Source organism: Halyomorpha halys, unplaced genomic scaffold (genome assembly GCF_000696795.3).
Source record: "Halyomorpha halys isolate HHAL.00 unplaced genomic scaffold, Hhal_1.1 Scaffold15.1, whole genome shotgun sequence".
NCBI classification, from domain to species: domain Eukaryota; kingdom Metazoa; phylum Arthropoda; class Insecta; order Hemiptera; family Pentatomidae; genus Halyomorpha; species Halyomorpha halys.
Window position 1 is genome coordinate 1,108,488 of NW_027108914.1, and position 24,208 is coordinate 1,132,695.

Consider the following 24,208-nt stretch of genomic DNA (forward strand, 5'->3'; position numbering starts at 1 on the left):
TTGCACAACCGTTGGTCTTGTGGCAGTACTTCCTTGCAAAGTACTGAATCCCTGACCCTTCATGGGTTGTAATGGAACAGATTTTAATTTTAAATTTAATATTAAAAAAAAAACACTTATCACATGCATAAAAAAATTAAAATAGAATTATATTGAAAGTATATTAAGCAATATGTTAAAAGTAATAAATATAAAATTTAATCAATATAAAAATCTATAATATATCTCCATATGTCTAAAAGATACATTGGATGCGAAATCCCCATCGTATGTTAACTACAAGGATATATAATAAATACTAATAAAAAAATGATCATTGTTTCAGAAAACGTACAATCCAAACGTATTCCAATGAAGCTTAAAAAATCATCTAAAATTCTTGAATGTAACGTATTTTTAATTTGTTGTTTTGCATTCACCCAATTATAAATGTAAATGTGATTACTTTTTAAAGAAGTTATATTTCAAAGTGACGTTTGTGAATACACAAAAACTATATCAATATTTATGAAACAAGTCATAAAAAAACATCTCGGCTAAGTATGGTTAGTTAAATATTGTTAATACAATGGTTGAGGTTAGTATGGAATTTCTCTATTCACAAAATAACCTTCCTCTCATTCTCAGGGAAATATATATATCCATAATAATCACAAGGAGTATAATTAACATCTGCTTGATTTTATTACTCTTCACTTTGGTTCATGTCTATCATATGCGTAAATTAACAATTCAAACTGGGTATTTGAACTACAGCTTCAACTGAAGGTATTTCCTCGCTTGTGAATATTCACAGGTTTAATGAGTGGACTGTAATTTAATTGAAGAATTCAGAAGTGAAAGAAAATGAATTTATTAACACTTTTTAGTTGTGTTGAACAATATAAAAACAATAGTAATAATATATTAGAATTTATAGCAATTACAGATTATATGGACCACCATGTGTGAATTATTATTTTATAATTTCAAAGTGGGCCCCGCAAAAATGGTTTATGGATTTGGCGTTTTACATGAGTATCTAATGCATCGTAGTGCATGAAAATGGTTACTGATGGTAATGAAAAATTATGGTGAACTCACTCAGTTGAATGAAGGCACTCTTCTCTGAGTTACTCTTGCATAGTAATCATCATTGAAAACGGTAAGAATATTAAATAAAAAAAAATAAATAAATGGTTCTCTCTCCTTTGATTTGGGCCACAGGTCGCTAGCGAGTCTTTTTTTATCATATGCATATTAACTGAATATGCAAGAACTGTAAGGACCACCTTCTTTTACAGCTTTAGTTTTTATAATAAAAATTAAAATTAAACTCAGGGGTTAATTGTCCAGTTGGTCAGGCAGAAAACGAGTGTATTTCGTTTATTACTTGTTGGAGTAAAACGCGATTTAAGTCTCAAAACGACAATTCATTAACAAGAGGTTGGATGTGATTTATAATTCTCGACAATGGTGGAATAAAGCGATAAAAAATAGTTTAAATTACATTAGCAATTGAATTGTAGGTAGTTTCAGCCCTTCTGGCCCGCATCCGTCAGTGCCATAATCTTGCTTATTGCCATCCTGCACGGGATACCTCAGGGATTCTTCTCTAACTTCTCTACAATGCATTCGTCCCAGAATCTCTTCTTCTGTTTCGATGTACCCTATGACTAAGCATAGTTTAGATTGTTTTCGGTGTGCAGGTCTCCTCTAGTCGTATCTGGTCTCCTAGTCCTAGTTCCTGACCTGTAGTCTTTAACTACCACCATGGACCATGTCGTCCCTCGCCCTTTCCCGTAATAATTGCCGCTGGTTCCTGAATCGCTAAGATTTCAGAACATCGGGCCAGAGATCTCAATTCATCAGCGATCACTCGTCTTTGGCATATGCATGTCAGGTCTTCTTCGACTGCTTGATCATCATTTACATGTGTAGCGGCTATTCCCTGTTACCCACTCAATATCGAATATCTATCTCTCTGCCTTAGGCCTTACAGTGCCTGCAATACGGTGCTGCACCTTTGGAGATAATTTATCAAACTGTTAATCAGATTTTGATAAAATTTTCATTGATAGTGCGAATTATTTGGCCATTGATCCTAAATGGCCCAATATAAATTTTATTAAATTCCAACGCTTACTTTTGCTTGCTTATGGATAAACTTATTTTTCTTTAAAAATCTTAATTTCGAAAACGGCTGGTCTAGTAGATTTTATTCTTAAATAATTACTCATTAACCTTGTTATATAGATAATTACCTGTCAAATTGACCTTTGAACATTGCAGGATTTTTTCTTTTAATTGTTCTGTTTAATGAGAGCATCCAAAATTCATTATACCGAGGTTTGTTTGCTCTATTCATTACATAGACTTATATTTTTTATTGAATGCTATCGTTAGTTTTTGAGAATTAAAAATTTCCTTATATCCAGGAATTGATTATATTGTGCTTCGTCACATTGAGGTCCTACTGTAGAATATATTCTACAAATTTATTATTTGAAATACAAAGTTGTATATGTTTTAAAGCCTGTTTTTTTCAGTATGTAACAAAAACGAAAAATAATGCTTTAAAACTAATTTTTTTCTTCACTTTTTTAAACCTTGGAACCAGTTGTATTGTAAATACAACATATTGTAAATTAAGAGATTTGGAGTAATCATATTATGCTCGTAAGGTAGGATGGCACCATTCCCATATTCAAATCCGAGGTTAACTCAACCAAATGACCTTATTCTTAGCAGTCCATTTTTCTCTTTGAAGTCATTTTTCAATCCTTTCAAACATGCCGTTCCCTGATTGCGTAGCGGAGACAAGAAAGGCCTTTTTGGCAATTTATCATCATTATTCCCCCTAGTTAAGAAAACCTTTAATGTTCTTTTAAAACCCATGTGTATAAATATTAAAATGGGTATGGACAATGTAGGAGTAGTGAAAACAAAAGTTATTTTTAGTTCACCAATGAATAGGATATTTACATATAATAGTAAATACAGCGTCACAAAAAAAGTTTTAATATTAGCAAGCACACTTTTGTTGTTTTGGATCTCACAATGAAATAAAATCGTATTCAGTAATTTACATCAAATTAAAAATTAAGATTGAACAATATTTTTTTATAACGAAATCGGAACAAAAAATTGATCTAAAAAGTATTAGTCAGCCCTGACTTTATAGTTTTTTCTAAGAACAAAAAAAAAATTAATACTGCATAGTGTAATAATTTGCCATTTCTTCCTAGGAATCAATAATCTTTTACTGCTTTGATTAGTGATGTGAAATTGCGGGGAACATAAACTTGCGTGAATATTCCCAGGGAATGTTTCTGAAAATATTCCCATCAATTCTCGGGAATTTGATATTTATAAACGAGCTGAAGGAATTTGTTATTTATAGAAAAGCGAGTAATTATTCAATAATAATTATTTTAGACAGGATTAAGTTGAATGAAATTTTAAAACTGCTGTATGTTCAAAGATTTAAGTATAAATAATGAAAGAACATATTAAAATTTAATTACGAATGCAATTTTTAAAAATTGTTAATGACATCTTCTTAGATATTGTTTTCTTCGTCATCAACCTTTTTTTTCTTCTTCCTCTTTATTTTCATCATCATCTAGAAGGGCACCAATATCCTCATCTTCACTTACATCTCCTTTATTTATTTTGAGAAATTCATCCATTCCTATCAATCAAATGCTTCAGAGCATGAATCAGTTTATGATTTTATGACTGATATGGGCGTTAAACTGTTCAATCGCCTAGGTCCTAGCGTTACTTATAGAAGAATTGTTTATAAATTTCTTAGTTACTAGTATTTTACTATGAACGCTATTATATATTAAATCTGTTACACGCACACCTTATTTAGCACCCATTGACGTGGAATGATATTTATCTTATTTAATTGTCCAGAACTAACAATCAAAAATATGAACATCGTCGTTATTGTGGTAATAAAATAGAATAAATTAATAGCATATCAGAATTCTTAAACTAAAAAGAAAAAGAATCGCCTCCTATTTTTTTAAATGCATTTTTTCATTCCTTATAAAAATATATTGAATTTTCATGACACTATTGCATTTCCTCTAAAATAGTTCGTATTTAAACAGTTTCCCAACATTAGCAGATCATAATTTTGAAGTCGAATCAGCAAATATCTTTTTTGGCTAACGATCCAATTCTTTCTTACGCAAATATCCGTATTTTAGGCAGATCCTGGGAATTAATGACCCAAGAGGATACTGATGACCAAATATTTTCACCCGTTTTCCTCGCCTTTGATTGGACGCCATATGTCAGACGAAGAGCTCCCTCGTGAGAATGGTATAGTGCATCGTCACCGCGTTTGGGAGTGTCGTTAGTCTGCGTCGCGGCAGTGCGCACCGACAAAGAGGCTGCGCATTCCGTCGGGGTCTTTCCAGCCCACAGGCGATCTTCGCTTTGATCCGGTACCGAATTCCGGCTTGAGAGGGTGAAGCCATTTTCTGCATTCTGGTCTAAAACGAAAATTCTACTGCCTGTAGTGATATTATTCGCTAATTGTTCATCTCAAACCCATTAGGGCTTTTTTGGAATTCCCTATGTGCAAAGTGTTATTAATAAAACAATGTTGATGGTTTGTAAACTTCTGCCAATATAATAATAATAAGTATCAGAACGTAGGTAAAAGCAATAAAATATGTATGTCATGAAATTTGTATATAAAAAATTCTATTGTACATAAACTAATGTTTCGACCTAATATATACCTTCTTTAGGTTAATAAACAACATACAAGAAAATAGTCGACAAATAAATTGAGTGAAGGTCTCAGGGCTAGAATATAAGAAGCCAAACGATGTTAATTTTTCAGTAGATCAGTTTCGAAAAACTTGGTAATTCTTATTTAGTACATATTCCATAATATAATAGACAAAAGGAATCCTGCTGTCTTACAAAGTTTCATAGAAAGATTGCCATTTGTTAGTTGCGTATATGTAAATATAACCTGAATTTTAAGAAGAAAAAGAAATGTGAAGATGAGATAACGACTGTAAAGCATACTAAAACGTTATGGATATCTTATTACTAACAAAATTTGAAAGGTCTTGAAAATAAAATTGCATAATTTCTTTTATTATCAAACTCTTATTCAACAGGTAGTGTTCAAAGCATCGGTGAGAGGTTGTGGTCTTAGTTCGAATTTAATAATTTAGAATGCACTCCCCATTTCTTCTTATTGTATCTAATAGGAACTTCTTTATATTTTGTATGTAAATTATTTTGTTTACGCATCTCTTGCCATCCTAACCGCTATTATGAGTCACAGCCCTAGAAGGGATCGAAACAGCATAAGCGAAGTTGTATAGAGTCCATTATTGACAATAGCAAGGCATTAGTGGGATGGTCGGGTAGTTTGTGTATCTGCGGCCAGTATCTGGGAATTAAGTCATTGGATCCAATGCTCGGCGATCAACGTAACTCTATGGTCTTAGGTCATTAACTGATGAATTTTAATAATCAATGGCAATGTAATATCAAATAATTTCGGAAGTAAAAAAAAAAAAAAGAAAACAGAAAGACTTGATGTTTAAATAACAATTTACAATATAAAATTAAAATAGTTTAACTAGAGTTGGGGAGGTGAATCGAAAATAAACAAACTAAAGAAGACGGCCATGTCCGTACTCAGAAGGTGCAGCTACCCCCCTCTCTTAGATATGAAAAAATATATAAATTTAATAAAAATAATTTTTTTTTTCAAGTAGATACTAACTAACTAACTAAAATAACTAATAAATTATTGCGACAATTATATCTAATTTTCTTTACAATTATATATAAGTTTCATTTGCCAATATCAAATATCTTGATAATGAGTACTATACTGCAGTAGTTAGTATCAGTTCTATGAAGCAGTAAGGTTTATGAAATAACTAGACATCTCCAAATAACTTGATATCGTCAAATGACTCGATATCTTCAAATAACTAGAAATCTCCAAGATCTGAAGATTGGTTTGATGAATTTATTACATTGAACCCCTTAATATTCTAGTTGTTAGTAAATTGGTAAATGCCACTCTTTTAAAAAAATAACGATATATACCCAATTATATTCACAATAACACAGCTCTAGTTAGATAATATGTAATATATTTTTCAAAAGTGGATTTCTGTAAGGAGCAGATAGAAATATATAATATGATATATAAATAAAAGAAATAAATACGGTGGAATGGGGGTTCCATGCCAACCGCTTAAACACAGTGATTTAACTTGAAATGTAACATCTCTCGTAATGTTTTCATGTTAATTAAGCCTACATTTTCGTTTCTTAGGTATTCATATGTCTACAGGATTTATAAAGTAATTTATGATATGATGCAATCAATTTATCATTATATTTTTAATTTTATATAAGTCTGCTAGTGCAAGAATGGAAAACATGAACATGCCGATATTGAAGTTCATACAGAGCAGAAGACAGGATGTCAACGATCGTTATTGACGATACAGGAATCAAAGGCGCGCCACTAATGAGGAGCCGGGGCGGCACGCCAACGGGCAATCAATGTGAGCTAATGTCCTTTTGATGATCCCGCGACAGATCCTCGCTCTGATTAAAAATGAATTTCTGGTAATTACCGTGAGGATGCGTGCTACTTGGCCAATATGGCTGCCCCTTGCAGAGGCCATGTCATACACAAAGTTCAACTTACTCAGCCTTTGACCTTTACAATTTGGTATTTTTTTTGGTTCGTACCCGAAGTATGCAAGCAAAAAGGCTTTCATATTATAAGTAGATATGTGAAATTGACACAGAGGATGCCGTAAACCTGGACTATAGTGTGGACAGGTACGGATAAAACATGTAACAGCAAATATAATATCCTAGAAAACTTGTAATTCAAATTCTCAGTCCAATCCCGTACTACCAGTTTCTATTTATATGACATCTACCCTCCGCCTCACCGAACTGCTGCGTTTGATAAATAATTTTGTACCCATGCTGCATATCTCTGTAACTCCAATCCTTCAAAAATATGTCATGTACTAACCCTTCCCTCGTTTAAAACGCTTCTATTTAACTACCTTTTACTTCACCAATCTAATCCATTATTATAACAGTACAGATGTTTTGTAATTACCTTTTTGTTTTGTTTTTTATTTAGTTAGTTTTTTAATTTTTTCTTCTTCTCTGCATATAATTAATAATTAGGGATGGCCACACTGTTTTTTGGCCAATATATGTTATTTTATAATTAAAATTTCCTTTGCAATTGTACTAAAGGAACCTAGTCCCAGAATAATAAACTTATTTTCATTATATTTCAATTCAAACGTTAAGGGTTCCGCGTTTCTTGAATCCACGTGCCTAGAGCAGAAAATATTTAGCTTGTACATTTTTATTACTGATCATTTTCTAAAAAATGTTTTAGAATTTAATTCTACAGCAAAACCATGGATGAAGTTCGTAAATAAATTATATTTTTAATCTTAGAGAGGAAAAACTTTATTAAAATACAAAGTCGTGTTACCCAACTTCATTGGGTCACAAAGCATACTTATTTTAGACTAATCAGACAATATTTTTAATTTTACGATAAGTAAGCCTAGCCAGGTATACAATTATAATTATAAACATTAGCAATATATAACATAAGAGCATGAATTTTTTTTCTTTCTACTTCTTTTTTGTTTTCTTTTTTTTTTTTTGTTTCATCTCTTTGGTTCTTTTATCTTTTCTTTTTTTTTCTCCTCCTTTTTCCCCTTTTTCTTTTTCTCTCTTTCATGATTTTCCCCGTCCTTTTCCTTCCTTTCCCCTCTCTCTCATTTTTTCTATCTCAATGATAGAAGATGGCCAGCTAGTTAAGTAGATTTTCTTGTTATAGATCTTTATTCAAAGAAGGTGACCACTCTTAGTGAGGTGACAATTGATTGAACAAATAAATATTTTAAAAATAATTCTACAGATGAAAGAGTCCATTGATCACGGGTTTGAAAGAGCTCCAAGGGCATAGTTTCGTCCATTGAAGACGGGGCAGTTGTCGGGATAACTGATCGACTCGATGATAAAGAATACTGCTTAATAAAAATAGAATTAGAAACCGAAATAAAATCCCTTTTGAAGCGGGAGTCGGTAATGAGACGGCGAGGGCGTGGGCGGTTGGCAGGGACATAGAAAGGACAGGAGGCTTCTGACACAGAGAAATGTCCGAAACCCACCTGCTCAGTAATTATTTAACAGGTCTCTCTCCCTTATCTTTCTCTCTCTCACACACTCTCTCCTCTCCCGGTTAATATGTGAATCTTGTAGGCGGCGATGTTAGCGCCGATGGAGATGTGGACAGTAGAGGAGTCATTTTTATCGTAGCAGGAAATGTTATACCTGTTGTTGAGAGCTTTGGTCGGTATTTTCTTGTTGCATATTAATAAGATCTAACGGTTCGGAGACCACGAAATAGCTTTCAACAAACTGTGTCTCCTGACATCATTGTAGATAACGTCCACAATACGAGAGTTTTCTATGCATTCCAGTCTACCCACTCATTCACTATGTATCAATGGCAAAACTTAAGAACTGTACTTTCTATTAGGCACTGATAAAGAACAATGAGAGCATACGAGTGAATAAGAACGCAGTGTAGGACTTTTTTTGTTTTGAACGAGATTGTTCTTATTCTGAACCAGATGCTTAAAGTACTGACAAGCATCTAATTTTAAAAATTGACGATTTTCTGTAGCTTTTTTTTTTTTTGGATGGTCTTCTTTTCTATACTACCAAAGATTATTGCTTTTATATTTCGTTCATACAGAACCCCTGGTCCTCAAGAAGTTATATTGTAAACACCATATTCATTAATGAGAGTGTTATATGACATTGATATGTGTGCAAGATTATCGAATAACAGGTATATCACTTAAGGCGGTACATACACTCAGTCCTACTTATGCATATATACAACTGGAAAAATGCTAAAAGAGAACTCTATGGAACCTTTTATGTAAAACTTAACAATTCTTTAATTTTCATTGCAACCCAGAACTTTTTTTTTTTTTTAATAATTTATTTATTGATATTTACAACTGTATACACATATATACAACAAGTAAATTTGCTGTAGGTGACATAGTAACATGATAAAAACATGTGGAGAATCTACCCACTGATAGAACTCCAATAACATTTATAGATAAGAAGATGTCGAGGCCATCTTCTTCAACCCAGAACTTAATTTTGGAATTCTAAAGTATTTCCCTGAAGGTACAAATGCTTCGGCATATCGGTGGAAGATCTGTTTCAGACTCTCTATCACAGATGGTTTATGAATATCTTTTGGAGTAATATTTTTTGGGACTTAGTAAGGTGCGTTTTTGATGTTTTGGACGAAAAGAAATTTTACACCGATTAACTTAGGCCCACAACTGACTTCTCTCGTAAGTTTCTTTTTAAAGTGTGTTAAAGCCGCTGAATAATCGCACATAGGATTCCATGTAAGTTGCTTTTCAAGATGTGACCAATAGTCCTGTTTTGGATGAAATCTGTTCAAATTAGAACGGTCCCTGATTTCCTGGTAATTTTGTACAGGAATTATATAACATACAATGAACGATAAAGTACCGATCAAAAAGGCAGAGGAATATTGCCAAAAGATGGAAATCCCATCTTTTTCAAAGTTAGCAAAATGTGGATTTCATTTGATATCCTGATCTGACGATGTAAGAGAGTTTGGAGGAAGTGAAATTTTTTTTGATAAATAAAACAATATATAGTTCAAGGTTAGAAATATGGTTGAGTGTGCTGTTAGAAATAACTCAGTAATGAAGCATACTGTGTTCGGCCTAAGCATATTTCATCTGGAGAGAAGAAGATACGAAGAATAAAAATAAGAAGTCTGACTTAGTAAAAAATTACAATACTTAAGTATTAATATTATTCTAAAAATTAGATATCAACATGAAATATAGAACCTTAGACAAGCTATATAAATTTTAGATAGTCAATATATAAATTAATATAATTTTATATTAATTAGAAGAGTTTAACCAAATTTAATTATAGATTCTTGTAAAACATCTTCCATGTAACATTGCTTATTTAACAAATTGCTTGCAAAGAAAATTGAAACTTGACGTCTCAGGGTTTTCCCCATTTCCCAGGAATCACACATATGAGTATTATTTTTTCTACATTAGAATCATAATATAATGAATTTTTCATAACCATTCCGTCGTAAAAAAGTCAAAAAAACTGTTCATTAGTCTACTTGCAATGTTACATGACAGATGTTTCACAAGGATTGTTACTGAAAATAGTGAATAATTTATGAGTAATAGTCAGCGTTAAGGAAACAGAAGAAGGATTAAAGATGTAAATGAGAACAAAACGGAAAGTTAGCATTGAATTAGCAGGAAAGGATACAACGTGAAATGTGAAAAGGTAAAAAAGGCATAATGAGAGAAACGATTGAAAAATAAGAGATAAGATTAAAAACCTTATTTTGATCCTGGTCAGTATGAGATATTATCTCATTGTTTTCGATGAAGATGTTATTAGGAAATCATCAATTTATTTATCAATTATTTATCTGCTCGGTATTTTATTTATTTTTTAGTATGTTATATATCTTTTTGTTTATTTTGTATTTTACTTATTTATTTGCTTTATTTTAATTGAGTTATTATTTATTCTTCTTTTGATTAATATTTCATTTATTTACATGATTATATTGAATTTATTTATTTAGTATTATATTTAATTATTTTTATTATAATATCAATTTTGAATTTTATTTATTTTTTGTTGGTTTTTTCGATAATTATACTTTTATTTATTTTTTATATTGTTTCTTTATTTATAGTTTATTATTATTTTGATTTCTTTTTTTATGGATTAAGTTAGACTCCAGAAGGGTAATTTCATTTGTTTATTTTCTCGAAATTTTATTTATAACTTAGTATTTCATTCAATTCTACTTTAAATTTGCTTTAGATATATAATCAATTTACAAACTTGCTATTAAACTGCTTATTATTCTATATATTTATTTAGTATTTAATCTAATTATTTATTTGTTAGAAATTTTATTTATTTACTCGTAATTTTATTTGTTTGTTTAGTATATTAAATATTTAAAATCTTCTATATTTTTTGTAATGTTTTGCTTACTTATTGATTTTTTTTTTAGTTTATAACAATGCTATTTATTTATTTTTGTTTTTTATTTAAGTAATTTATTATTTTTTTTATTTCATTGTTTTTGTTTGTTTACCGTTTTATCTGTTCATTTGTTTTATTATTTTAATATTTAATTAATTTATTTACTTACTATTTTATTTATCATATTGTTTATTTTTTTTTTAGTATTCAATTTTTTTTAAGAATGATTTATTTGTAAAATTTTATGTTTTATTAGTTATCCATTTAATTATTTTTATTTTTAGTATTTTATTTATTTATCTTTGTTTAGTATTTTATGCCTTACATTTTTATGTTATTTATTTATTTGTATATACTTATTGACCTCTGAGGAGTTGTTAGTGTTTTTTTTTTTTTACATAAAACATCTTTTGAATTAACTGAATAGGATGAGAGGGGAGATGCTTTTGAATTGATAAATGCCTATGGATTGAAATTTTTCCAAATATTGATCGTAAATTCAGACGTCTATGTTAGTGTTCTTCGTTTAGCGTTACAAAAGATTCGGTGTAATTCACATCATACAAAATGAACTTGTCAGAATAAGAGTAGCAGAGATTCTTTGGTTGAGATAATAATGTAAATTAAGTTTCAGGTGCTAATGTGTTGAGTGCGTGTCCTATCTCATTACACCATAATGGATATAATTACTAGAATGAATCAAGGCGAAAAATGCATTTCTCGGTTTTTTGTTGTCCTGTATTCGCATTGCTTAACTTATCTTCACGCCTCATTAGGATAAGTATTTTAATTACAAAAGGCTGTACTTGTTTATTACTCTGAGAACTACTTGAATATTTTTTTGATAACAATGTATTGATTATTTTTTAAGCAATAAAAAAATACAGTTTTTCAAAACGTATATGTGTTTCAATTTCATATAATTTTTAAATAATGCTTCTTATGTTGAACATTTTACTAAATAAATTTCAAATTACCGGATAAGAAAAGTACTGTTGCTATTCCTGATATTTGTTTATTTTTAAAATCTACCTAATATTCCTAATATACCTATTATTGTTCGTTGAACATGTTGAAGTTCGAAACCAGCATGTTATTTTCCGAATCGTGGACACTATATATCTTGAGGAGATGACAGGAAACGTGACTTGTATTTCACAGCTGATGAGCTTCAATGACTTGCAACTGAGACTCCTACTCTTTAAAAGTCTTTTTTAACATCATGCCTGATGACTCAATGCAATTTTAGCTTCTCAGGAAGTTATCATAGAAGCAGTTTTATTTCAATTGTTTGCTGTGGATAAAGGTTTAATTTGAATTAAAATGTTATGCTATATTTGTTATATCGTTATATATGTGTTATATATTTCTTCTCCATTACGTGAACAATAGCCAAGATTAAATATAAAAGAGACTTTGAGTTCCTGAAGAAGGTTTGAATGAATAGTATCTTTAGAGGATTTCACTTCATTACTCTTGCTAAATCTTTTCGCCCACTGCTGTCCAACTTTTATAAACTGTTAAAAGTTTATTTTAAATTATTTTCTTACTCTGATCCCTCCATCTTTATTATTTTAATTTTTTTTTTTAAATTTATTTAATGTAATTTACAACTGTACAAAATAATACAATAAGTAAATATGTTGTATGTTTCATATACACTTGAAAATCTTGGGAAGGAACCACCCATCGGTGGTACTTCAAACATTAATTTAAATTAGAAGGTCCCGTGGCCATGTTCTTTTCAGACGCCTCGGAGGATTATCAGGGATTGTTAAGGATGAAAGATTAAGAATTAATGGGTTAGGATGCTTAAGGAGTTTGGAATGAAAAGACAAAAGGCAACAAATGGGATGTTAATGTCTTTGTGAATGAGTTTATTTGTAACGTAATAAGGAGCATCAAGGATTTTATGTAGGATTTTGGATTGTAAGGATTGGATGCGGGAGGAATTTGATTGTTTGGTGGAGCCCAAGAGCTCAATTCCATATGTCCAAATTGGTCTGATTATCGTAGTGTATACTAATTTTTTGTAGTGAATAGGAAGTTTAGAGCGTTTGTCAAGGAAGTGTTGTAGCAATCGAAATCTACGAGCAGTTTCTTTTTTAATAATTTAAATAAGAAATGCTGGTATAGGAGCATTGCAAAATATATACATAAGATGACATATAGATTCCGCCTGAAATTTTCCATTATTTTCTGGATATGGATAGATGAATACTTAGCTACTTACAAAAATTTAGGTTAAAACCACGGTAATAACCATCCCCTTTTATAAAAGAATATTAAGACCATTACATCCTGTACGGAACGTAAAAATTCAGTAATTTCAAAAAATTGCAAGCCATTCTGCTATGAACTCAGTATTTATTTTAATTATTATTATTTATGTATTTTCTTAGTTCTGACATTATTTTTTCAGTAAATAAGTCAGTTATGTATTTCATTATTTTTTGTTTCTTTTTTCAGTTACGTATTCATTATTATTATTTCCTAGACATATTATTTTGATTATTTTTTTACTAATTTATTTTCATTTTAAAACATTATTCGACAATTTTATGCTTTCAATGTTACTCCATATGAAAGACACACAAGAATGTGCCCACACTGAATTTCCAGGGAGCCATACGTCTTCTCGGTCGGCGGTACATGGTTGTGTTCCGCCCTCAAAGAGTGCTCTCTGTCCCCAAGAACAGAGTGTCCACTGTCAGCAACCACTATGAGAGGGATAGAGGAACCCATTCAGTCATTGATTTAGCCTGGATACTAATGTCCGTCAGTGACTGCTCTTATCAGAGGGTGGGCATGCCACGTTCGAGAGCTATGGGTTCGGATGCCGATCTTGCAGGGAAGAAAGAGTCGTCTTCAAAGGCAAGATTATTGGCCCTGATTGGAAGATCTGGTGCTTCCTGGGCGAATTCAGTGAATTCGAACTGCAATATTCTTGAAGTTAGCAAATGGAATAATCTCAATTAATTTTGGTTATAGATTAAATTTAAACTTTTAATTTCTTGTTGATCATGCTTTTGGAAATCTGTTTTCTATTCTTAGTCTCTCACATACAACTTATTCTTCGGGGATTACTTTAATAAATGGTGTTTGACATAAATTATGGTTTTACAGAAAAATGATACAATGATAAATTATGAAGTAGGTGGTCAGAGGTGTGTTCACAAGAAAACAAAAATAGTTAACATCTTTTTATTTGGCGACGTTTCACAACACTTTGTAGAGATTCATCAGGGCTGTTTCTGCTGAGAAATTAAAGTTTCTTACATACATCTTATTGTCTGTCGTGGGGTGAAACGTCAGCAAATAAATAGTTGTTAACTATTTTTAACTATTATATTATTATTATTTAATTATATGTTCACTATTTTTGTTAATTATTTATATATATATAATAATGATAATAATTTAAACTTCAATTATTGAATATTAAAAGACAATAGATACTGCATTTGTCTGCTTGTATAGTTTACGAATAAAGTGTATTTCGTTAAAAAAGAACTTTGAAAGAAATAAAAACTTTGATCCTTGATATTTGTATTTTAAAAACGAGATAAAAAAAAAATGGGAAAGATCAAACAATAATCAGAATCGAAATAATTAAAGTGATAATTTGTGACAAATAATTAAAAATTTGCTAGCTGAGTTGTGAATTCTGTGGAAGAAAATGAAAACTAAAGAAGCAAATATGTAAACAGCTCTTCCATGCAAGTGCATCTCACGTTGATAACGACATGGTGAGGAAGGTGATAATACTCGTACTTTGGGTCCTATTATGGAGTTTTTCATCCTAACAACTGTGAGGCTCCTATATGGTGTAAATGAAAATAAAATACAAACTATTTAACATCAAAAATAACACGAAAACATTTATTTGAATGACGAAACTGTAACAGCACTGGACTAATGCTCGAAAGTTACAAAAACAACAAACAAACCCGTATTAAAACAAACCTTTTGTTTTTGCGTTTTTCATCATTCTCCACTATTTTAATCACTACATATGTAAAATATTATTATATTTAAGATCATTATATAATAAACAATTGGAAATATTATATGTCTGTATTACTACTCCTATTTCGGGAAATGTGTTTTTAACTAAGAAAAATATTCATCTTCTTTTATCCTTAGATTAATTATGAAATCCTTTCATAGTTTATCCATTTTGCATCACTGCTAAAAATAATAATTGGTTAACTATTTGAAACATAAAAAATTAAACTTACTTTAATGAGAAGACACTATAAAATTCAGCATTTAAACACTGGGAGAATATTTCATGAGTACAAGAGCCGGTAATATTAAATACCATTTAATTCTATATTAGTATAACGAGTTCAGTAAAAATCGTTAGTGCATGTTTATAATAAATAATCAATTGTATGAAGTTGCACTTCGATTTCAGCGACGTAGTTGTCACATAGTACATCCTCCCTCCTTAAAGGTATAATTTTAGCTCTATACAAGTTTTCGTTTTCACTTGGCTATTCACATACATACATACTTACTCACATCCAAACCATTTTGTAAGACTTGGTGATTTGGTTTCAGAGGTATTTTATTTATTTTTTAATATGTTATATATCTTTTCGTTTATTTTGTATTTTACTTATTTATTTGCAGTATTTTTATTGAGTTATTAATTATTTATTGTTTTGATTAATATTTCATTTATTTAAATGATTGTTTTGAATGTATTTAGTATTCTATTTATTGATTCTTTATTATAATATCAATTTTGAATTTTATTTATTTGTTTATTATTTTTTTCGAGAATCCTATTTTTTAAATTTTATTTTTAGTAGTATTTCAGTTATTTATTTTTCAGTATTTTATTATTTTTATTTATTATATAGTTTCAGAGGATTTTAAAAAGTGTGTTTTCTGGAATTTTTTTTTCAATCGTAATAATTCCCCTAACTAAATATTTCAAATATAGTATCATGTAGCCGTAAATATTTAAACGTATACTTCATATTTTCAATCTCGATTATTTTAGATTATTGGATGGCCATAGTGAGCCCATCTATCAGTCCAATGTAAATGTACTTTAAAATTAATGCTTTCTTTCAGTTTCCATTGGTGAAACGTCCGGTTAGATATCAACTGCTGTTTAAGAGACTAAGAACACCGGTTGGATTCATCTAATAATAGCCTCTGCATAATAATCAATTAAATTGTACAAATATCTAAAATTATGAGAAAATCTACAATTGATACAAGCCACAGTTGTAATCATTTGTAACCATTACTTTGTGGAATTAAAAAGCGTATATATACTACTTATAGTTGGATAGTATGAAACTGAGCCTTCATTAAAGGCGATTATAACACCGTTCTAGATGATTACCTCAAGTCGAAAATCTAGGAAGTGGATTTTCCTGTTATTTCTCAACCTTAGACAATGGCTATCTCACGGTTTTCCTTTCCAGACGGTCTCTCTTGATGGGAGAGTGACTATTGGGAACTGTGAAATGACCCTTGAGGAGAAATTTGGTAGTAAATTTGATATGAACGGTCCGTCGTTGTTTATTTGCTTTTACAGCAATTAATTTTTTTTCTCTAAATGCAATCCATAAATATATAATTCAATATTAACTAGGTTAATATTAGATCTTTATAAGTGTGTTCAATTATTTATTATTTATATGGTTTTAGTATAAACAAATACAAAAGTGACGTATCTGCAAAAAAAAATTATCTTGAGCTTTGTTGTATTTGTTTTATTCAAAATGCCAAAAAGATTTAAATAAATATATTAAAAAAAATTAAATCTGTTCTGCTATAACAAATGAAGGGTAAGAGGTACAGTACTAGAAAGTACTGTTACAAGACCATCGGTTGTGCAAGGAGGTTTCCGCCCGGAAGGCCTCCGAACCCACTGACTCACGGTAGTAAAACAGAAAATAATTATCCACCAAAGATAGATTTGAACCCCGGTTCCTGAGGTAATAAATAGCACAGTGCCATACCACTGAACTACATCTTACTAAATAAGTATATAACGCCATTAACAAATATATTTAATTAATATACATTATTAAATATTTATATGAAGTCATCAATAAAAAATACAAAATTATCGAATGATTTATATCAAAATCAGGAGGAATCATCACACAGGAGTGTATGTTGCGTTAAATTTGCAACCATAATACAAACACTCATAAATGTTCTGATTCGCCCCTACGACATTTGTGCCGACTATTGTGATAACATCTAAGTCGTTTAAATTAAAATTAGTGTGTCATCCTTTTCTCATTAAAATTAATTTTATTAAAAAAAAATTAATGAGTGGATAAAATTCCAATGTTAAACTGTTGAATATGCTTGTACTTTACCCGGCACGTGTGTCCTATGTTTATGTCCGCAAAGAGGTGTGCCGTTAGAATATATCTCATGGTAGACGATTTATACTATTTTTTAAAATATAATTGGATTTGATGATTAAAAAATTAAAGATTACTTTCAATGTAATTTGAAATTAAAATTAAAAATTGTAGCTGTTCCATCAGAGGCTGAAGAATCCAGATTTCCTTAAAGATCTAAGATCTTCTTTTATCTCAGATATTCTTATATCTCTCTCATAATTTAAAATAATAATCGCAAGAGGTGTCTAGGTGATAATGTTCAAATAAGAAAAAAAAAATATGTCTCGATAGGAGTGTACGAATGAGAGAAATTCTCAGTCCTACCGTTGCGAGATGGCCATAGCAAAACTGAATTGAGTTTAGGTGGGAAGGCTAAAGAGAGAGTATCATAATCAAGCGGCAATAAAAACATCAAAAAATATTAACAAGACAGATGAAATACCAAGAAAATATTGTCTTTTATTTATCACTATGAGTAAAATGTTCAAGGCAACACCTAGGGTTAATATAATCGACTATTATTCCGTAGCAAAACCTTTATAGAACTTCCTATAAAGAACTCTTTGTATCAAAACTCCAATTTTTATTTACAGTACTTTTACACTCAATGTTGAAGAATTTAAACCTGAAGTAGAAAGTGTGGTAGTAACTTTCATTGCATTGTGTTCTCACTTTGCTGATTCAAAGAACCTTGACAGTGTTGCGAAACTACCATTTTCCCTGACTAGCTAATCTCGAATCTACCCCCTCTGCTTCAGGATCCAAACGACAAATCCCCGGAAAGGATGAGCTATGCTGGATGCCTGGAGTTGATACATGACTGATCCGATCCCTTTGTGAGTCCGACCTCTCTATTAGCCGTCACATCTGTCTTCGGCTGATCTGTCCCTTCTAGTTAGGGTACTTTGTCTCGACCCTTCTCGGCTGTAAAAATACTACACTGCTTTTTTTTTTGTCTATTTGTCATTTCATAATGATAAACAGTCAGTAAAATAATTATTTTTTAAGTTTTTTGGAAAAAAAGAATGTTTAATGATTTAATTTAGGGGAAATAATAGATCATTATAAAGAACATTTCGAATTAATTTTAACTAGTGAAGAAAATTTTGGAAGCACATAACCGATATGATCACCATATTTGTAAATTTAGCCTTTGAAAAATGTATTCGTACAGTAACAGTTTACGTTTTGGAAGTAAGTAGTCTTCGTCAGGGCTAAGTGAAAAACAAAATACAAACCGTATAAAATTAACAAAACATTAAAATATTAAAAAAAATTTTATGTTTATAAAGTACATAAAAAATAATAATAATATAAGGAAGTATAAATTTAGGTGGACTAGTAACTAGTTAGTAATACATACAACCAGGGCCCCGTTTCATAATGAAAGCTATTTAGTTAAAAATACAAGTATAGAAACAACGGGTTAATTACACTAATATTTATTTTTTTTTCATAACAGGGAGGACTATTAGTGATATAGGAGTTAAAAAGTACTAAAGTACAAGTTACTATTGTACAAGTCAGTGTTATTGTATTAAATTAAATCGGCAAGACTAATAGTATTAGTTTGTACTTTATTATGAAACAGGACACTGGTGTGATAAAGTTCTAAATACAGATCTAGACTAATAATTTTTTTTTTAAATAATACTTTTTATTTATTGATAGATATTACAATCTGCCACACAGTTGTGGGCAATAGGTAATAGTGATGAATGATCTCATACATAATAAAATAAATAAAAAAAACTCTCGTAAAAATACAAACATAAGAATAAACGAAATGAATATAATCAAACTATCTGTATGAAAAATAAATAAATAAAATAACATAATGATAAAATAATATAGTCTCTAGTCACATTTATATTATAATATACAATATTTACACAATCGATCTGAGGATCCCTGAGCCCACTCTATCCCCCACGTGTGAGGGGTAGAGCAGAGCTCAAAAGATCCCAGCGCATCCCTCTCGCCGCATCACTGATAGTGAGTCAGATACTAATAATTAATAATTAATAATTAATAAAAATAACCAATAAACATAGGGAGAACTGACTACTTGGTAGAGCCAGTACTAATTGGTGTCTGATTGAAGAAGAAATGACAGATTGAGAAAAGGAGGGTAAGGTAGAAAATTTCCTCACAACTTTTCGTTAGTCCTTAGGAAGGATAAGATTTTTTATAATTTACAGTTAGGTAAACTGATAGAAATATCTAATATCTTATCTAATAATACAATAGGTAAATATATTTGATAAATATGGAAGTACATGTATTTCACATAAAGATTACTTTTCTAGCATGCAGATTACATATATATATTATATACAAATTACGTACAGTATGGAAAAAAAAAGAAGTTGTTAACTGCACCTAATACATAATCTTTAAATCAAACCATCACAAAGTGAACTAGATGTCAAACAATCAATTCGTATCAACAAAGGCGAAATCATCCAAATTTTTGCACAAGTACACATTACTATTAGTGTATCGAAAAAATGTTAGAATTATCTATTATCTCGGATTTTCTATGTTTTGATTAAAACTTGACCGTGAAATGGATAGTTATAAACCATAAAACCGAATAAGTGGACATTAAAAACTAGGCAATAGAAAATGTACGGTTACAATGCTTGAATCGCAAGAATCCGTAAAAAAGACCCATTATAAAGATAATCCATAAATTATCAAACTTCGTGGAGCTTATTTCATCCACTTTGAGTATTATAATTCTATCTTTCTTTAATCCAATGTGTTCGGTTGGTTCACGACCATTCATTTCAGTATTTTCGGTTCTTTTTTGCACGTTTCTCATGATTCAAACACTGTGGTCAGGAATTTTCTGTCATTATGGATTTTAATTTCCACTGATCCGGTTTTACAGTTTTTATTAAAATGAGCTGTATCAGTCGAGAGAGAAGTTATCAACATTCTATCAATATATCGGTAGTTCAAATTAGTTCGAACATTTTGATGATTGTTGATAAAACTTGATTCTTTGGATTTACTGACCATTTTGCTTTTTAAATACTAAAAATTTAAATTGTTTTGTGTTTGTATTTGGTAATGGGATTATGTATTAGCTGAAGACTGTGAGGTTATAACAGACTAGCTTTTATTATTAGGCCAACTGTTACTTACCTATGACAGAAGGTTGACATGGGGCCCACACGTCAAGACAAAACGTAAAACGCTAAATTTCCGACTGAAATAATTATAATCTATACTACACACATGTTCTAAATTATCGCTCAGACAGAAACTTAATGTATACAATTTCTTACTAAAACCCATACGGACATACGCCTGCCAAATTTATGGACTTGCTAAACAGACACAGATTCATAAAATACAAACTTTTCAATCACAATTTTTTGGCAACTAACTCACCACTCTACGTTTCAAACGAGACCATTCACACCGACCTACGCATTCCGACTGTAACGGGCCACATCCATAGGTCTTACAAACGGTTTCACAACACGCTACATGGACATTTCAGTAAATTTATATAACATATGGCAACACACGGCATTCCTGACGTATCTCGGCGTAGGCTGAAGAGGAGTTGGATGCGGGACCCCATCATGTAATAAAATAATTTACATAACTTTAGGAGGATGCATCACTGGGTGCTCTTTTCTTCATTTCCTCATGCCAGTTCATGCCATGCCTGGATAGATTATCTCATTTGTTGGTTGTAAATGTACATTTACAGGTCCATTTAAAAAAAAATAATAATTTTGCATACGTAAGTTTTTCTAATCTTTTAGTATGCAAAGTTTCCAACAACAGAGCATGCCTTTTTGGGAATTAGTTCGACCCAAATGTATATAACTATTGTACTAAAAGGGGGTAAATAGATAGACGAACCCTATTTTGATTAAATCATTATTAAAACGGTATTAATCAAATGAGCATGTTACTAAAACCTAATAAGACAAGTCAAGGGAAAGATTTTCCAAGGAAAGGCGAAGCAAGTCGAAATATCGTCAGAACGGAAGGGCCAACCCTTACAGAAAGGCTAATTCCGTAGACCCATCAGCCCTGCCGTTTTAATCAGAGGGGCCATTTCCGGTATAGGAAACAAAGATCCCACGGGAGGGGGCGAAACAAATTAAAAAAAAAAAAGGAAAAGAAGAAAAAAATTACAGAAAGGGTAATTTCAAAGAGGGGTGGGGAGACAGTCAGTCAACGTCCGACCAAAGCAGAAGTTCATCATCGCCTTTGTTATTATCAGTGGGCCATTATTATAGTTATCAGGCTGGACAATTAGCAATGCTCGTTAGCAGTCGTCAGTCAAAACCCAATCAACATAGCAGCATTTGTTGACCGATGATAGATGTCTCAGGTGCCCCGTGGGCATTCAACTCTTTTATATTATATAGCGATAGGAGTACGGTCGTGTTTCGAAGAATTTTTGCGATTTTTCAACAACTTTCTTGGTTCCTCAATGAATATCTATAACTAAGCCTTAAACGAAAAACATATTTGTACGTTTTTACTAGATTTTGACAATGCACTACCTGACGTAATGGGCTCATGAAAATTAATAATCTGTAATTATAATTATGACTTCCAGCAGGAGTTGCAGCAGCATTTGAAAACGTTAAACAACTTGGGAGTTGTTTTTATGTCAGGTCATTGTGGGATCACCGGAAAGGAAAAGGCAGATTCGTAGGCCAGATGATCTATAAAGGCTGGTGAAGTCGTAACCTCATTAACCAGCAAAGATATCTTCAATTTCTTGAGATGGAATTAATTTTTTAATAAATAAATAAATTAATTAGTGTCTATTTTGTCTCAATACTCTTTATTATATCATCAACAGTCTAACGTTTCGGCCGAATCGACCATCCTCAAGGACAATCTTAAATATAAATTTACACCTCACATCTAATTTTTAAAAACGTTTTGCAGGCTATTCAACAAATAATGATGATTTCCAAATTGCAGTAGTACTAGTCAAATTACCCTATTTTGTCACAATTTCATTAATGTTTAAAACTTTTTTTTTAGATCAGCTTAACACAATAAACTATTATATAAACCTATGACCTGAGCAGAATAGCCAGGAAAACTTTTTTAAAGATTGGATGGGAGGTGTAAATTTATATTTAAGATTGTTCTTGAGGTTGGCCGAATTGGCCGAAACGTTGGACTGTTGATGATATAATAAATAGTGTTAAAAATTAACATGGATACTAATTAATTTATTTAAAAAAATATACTTTTCATTATCAATATTAGCAAATTTAATGTCGTTATGATGAAGTCATAAGTCTGGTGAAGTAACTACCGAGATTAGGGACTAGTCAGTTTTTAGTTGTAGCCTATATTAGAATAAAATATTTCTATATGAAAACCATTCACATGGAATACAAAATAATAAATACAAAATTATAAATAATAATAATAGCCTGCCATAAATCATCATCTTGACTTTAATATTGCGTGAAATATTCACTCTATCATGAATATTTGTCCTCATAAACACCCACAGGCTGGAATAATTTTAGAAAATTCTCTACCTTTCTCCTCTATACACTCGTCAGAAAAATGATTTCCAAATCGTTGTAAATTATTCTCGTTAGGGCGTGAAATACAATACATTTTCCCTCTCACCCCTTACAAAAACATTGCAGGTCCGATGGAAGAAAAACAGGGGCGAAAAACAAATTATGGCTTGACTAGGACCGTAGAAGAAAAACAAGGTCCACGCGCCCGAAGAACAAATGCCCTACGGTAATTTCCGAAATGCACACTATCTGCCACTTCCTCCGAGAGTTGCCTAAGGTAAATTTGTTCTGCGTTCTTTTATCGATATTTCTTCCCCCTGTTGTGGTTTATTGTTACGTTTTAATTTTTTTTTTAACATAGAAATATAAAAATAAAAATTTCATTTCATTTTATTTCTATTAATTTAATTTTTGTTTTCACACAAGATTATTCAACTATATTTTATTCTTATAACTTAGATTTTATTTATTTATTTATTTTTTTTATAGTTGTTATAAAATGTTTCACACTTAATGGCAATAGATACCAGTCTTAAATTAAACCATCCATAACATGGTTTTACAGGCAAAATAAAAATAAAATAAAATATATGAATGAAATAATATGTAATGACAAAAATAAATATAAATAAATACTAAAGAATAGCGAAATAAGTAAATAATTAATATCAAGAAAATTAGAGTTGTAGAAACCATTGAAGTTAAGAAAAAATTGTACCTAAATTTACCTAAGTAAAGAATCCCTAAATTTATATTAATCATATGATATCCTTATTAATCAAAAATTGATTATTTTTATATTTATACAATATAAATACGCCATAATAAATCATATAATAATTAAAACCCAGAAAGCCATAAATTATAAAATTATTTGTTATAATTCAATTTTACTCTCAACTAACTCCAATTTTCCATATTGAACCACTGCGATCTCATATAATCCTACTTTTCCCGCTACAAGCGTAAAAACAAACCTGGTTTGATGATTCCTTTCTGAATATAGGCAGTGTTTATAATTATAAGCTTTTACGATTTTTATTTTATTTCAAAGACCAACTTGGGTTTGTTTTTACTAAAATTCATTATTTTGTTATAATTTAATTTATTTATGGTTGACGTAAATAGGATGTGAATGGGCTCTTTTATCTCAAT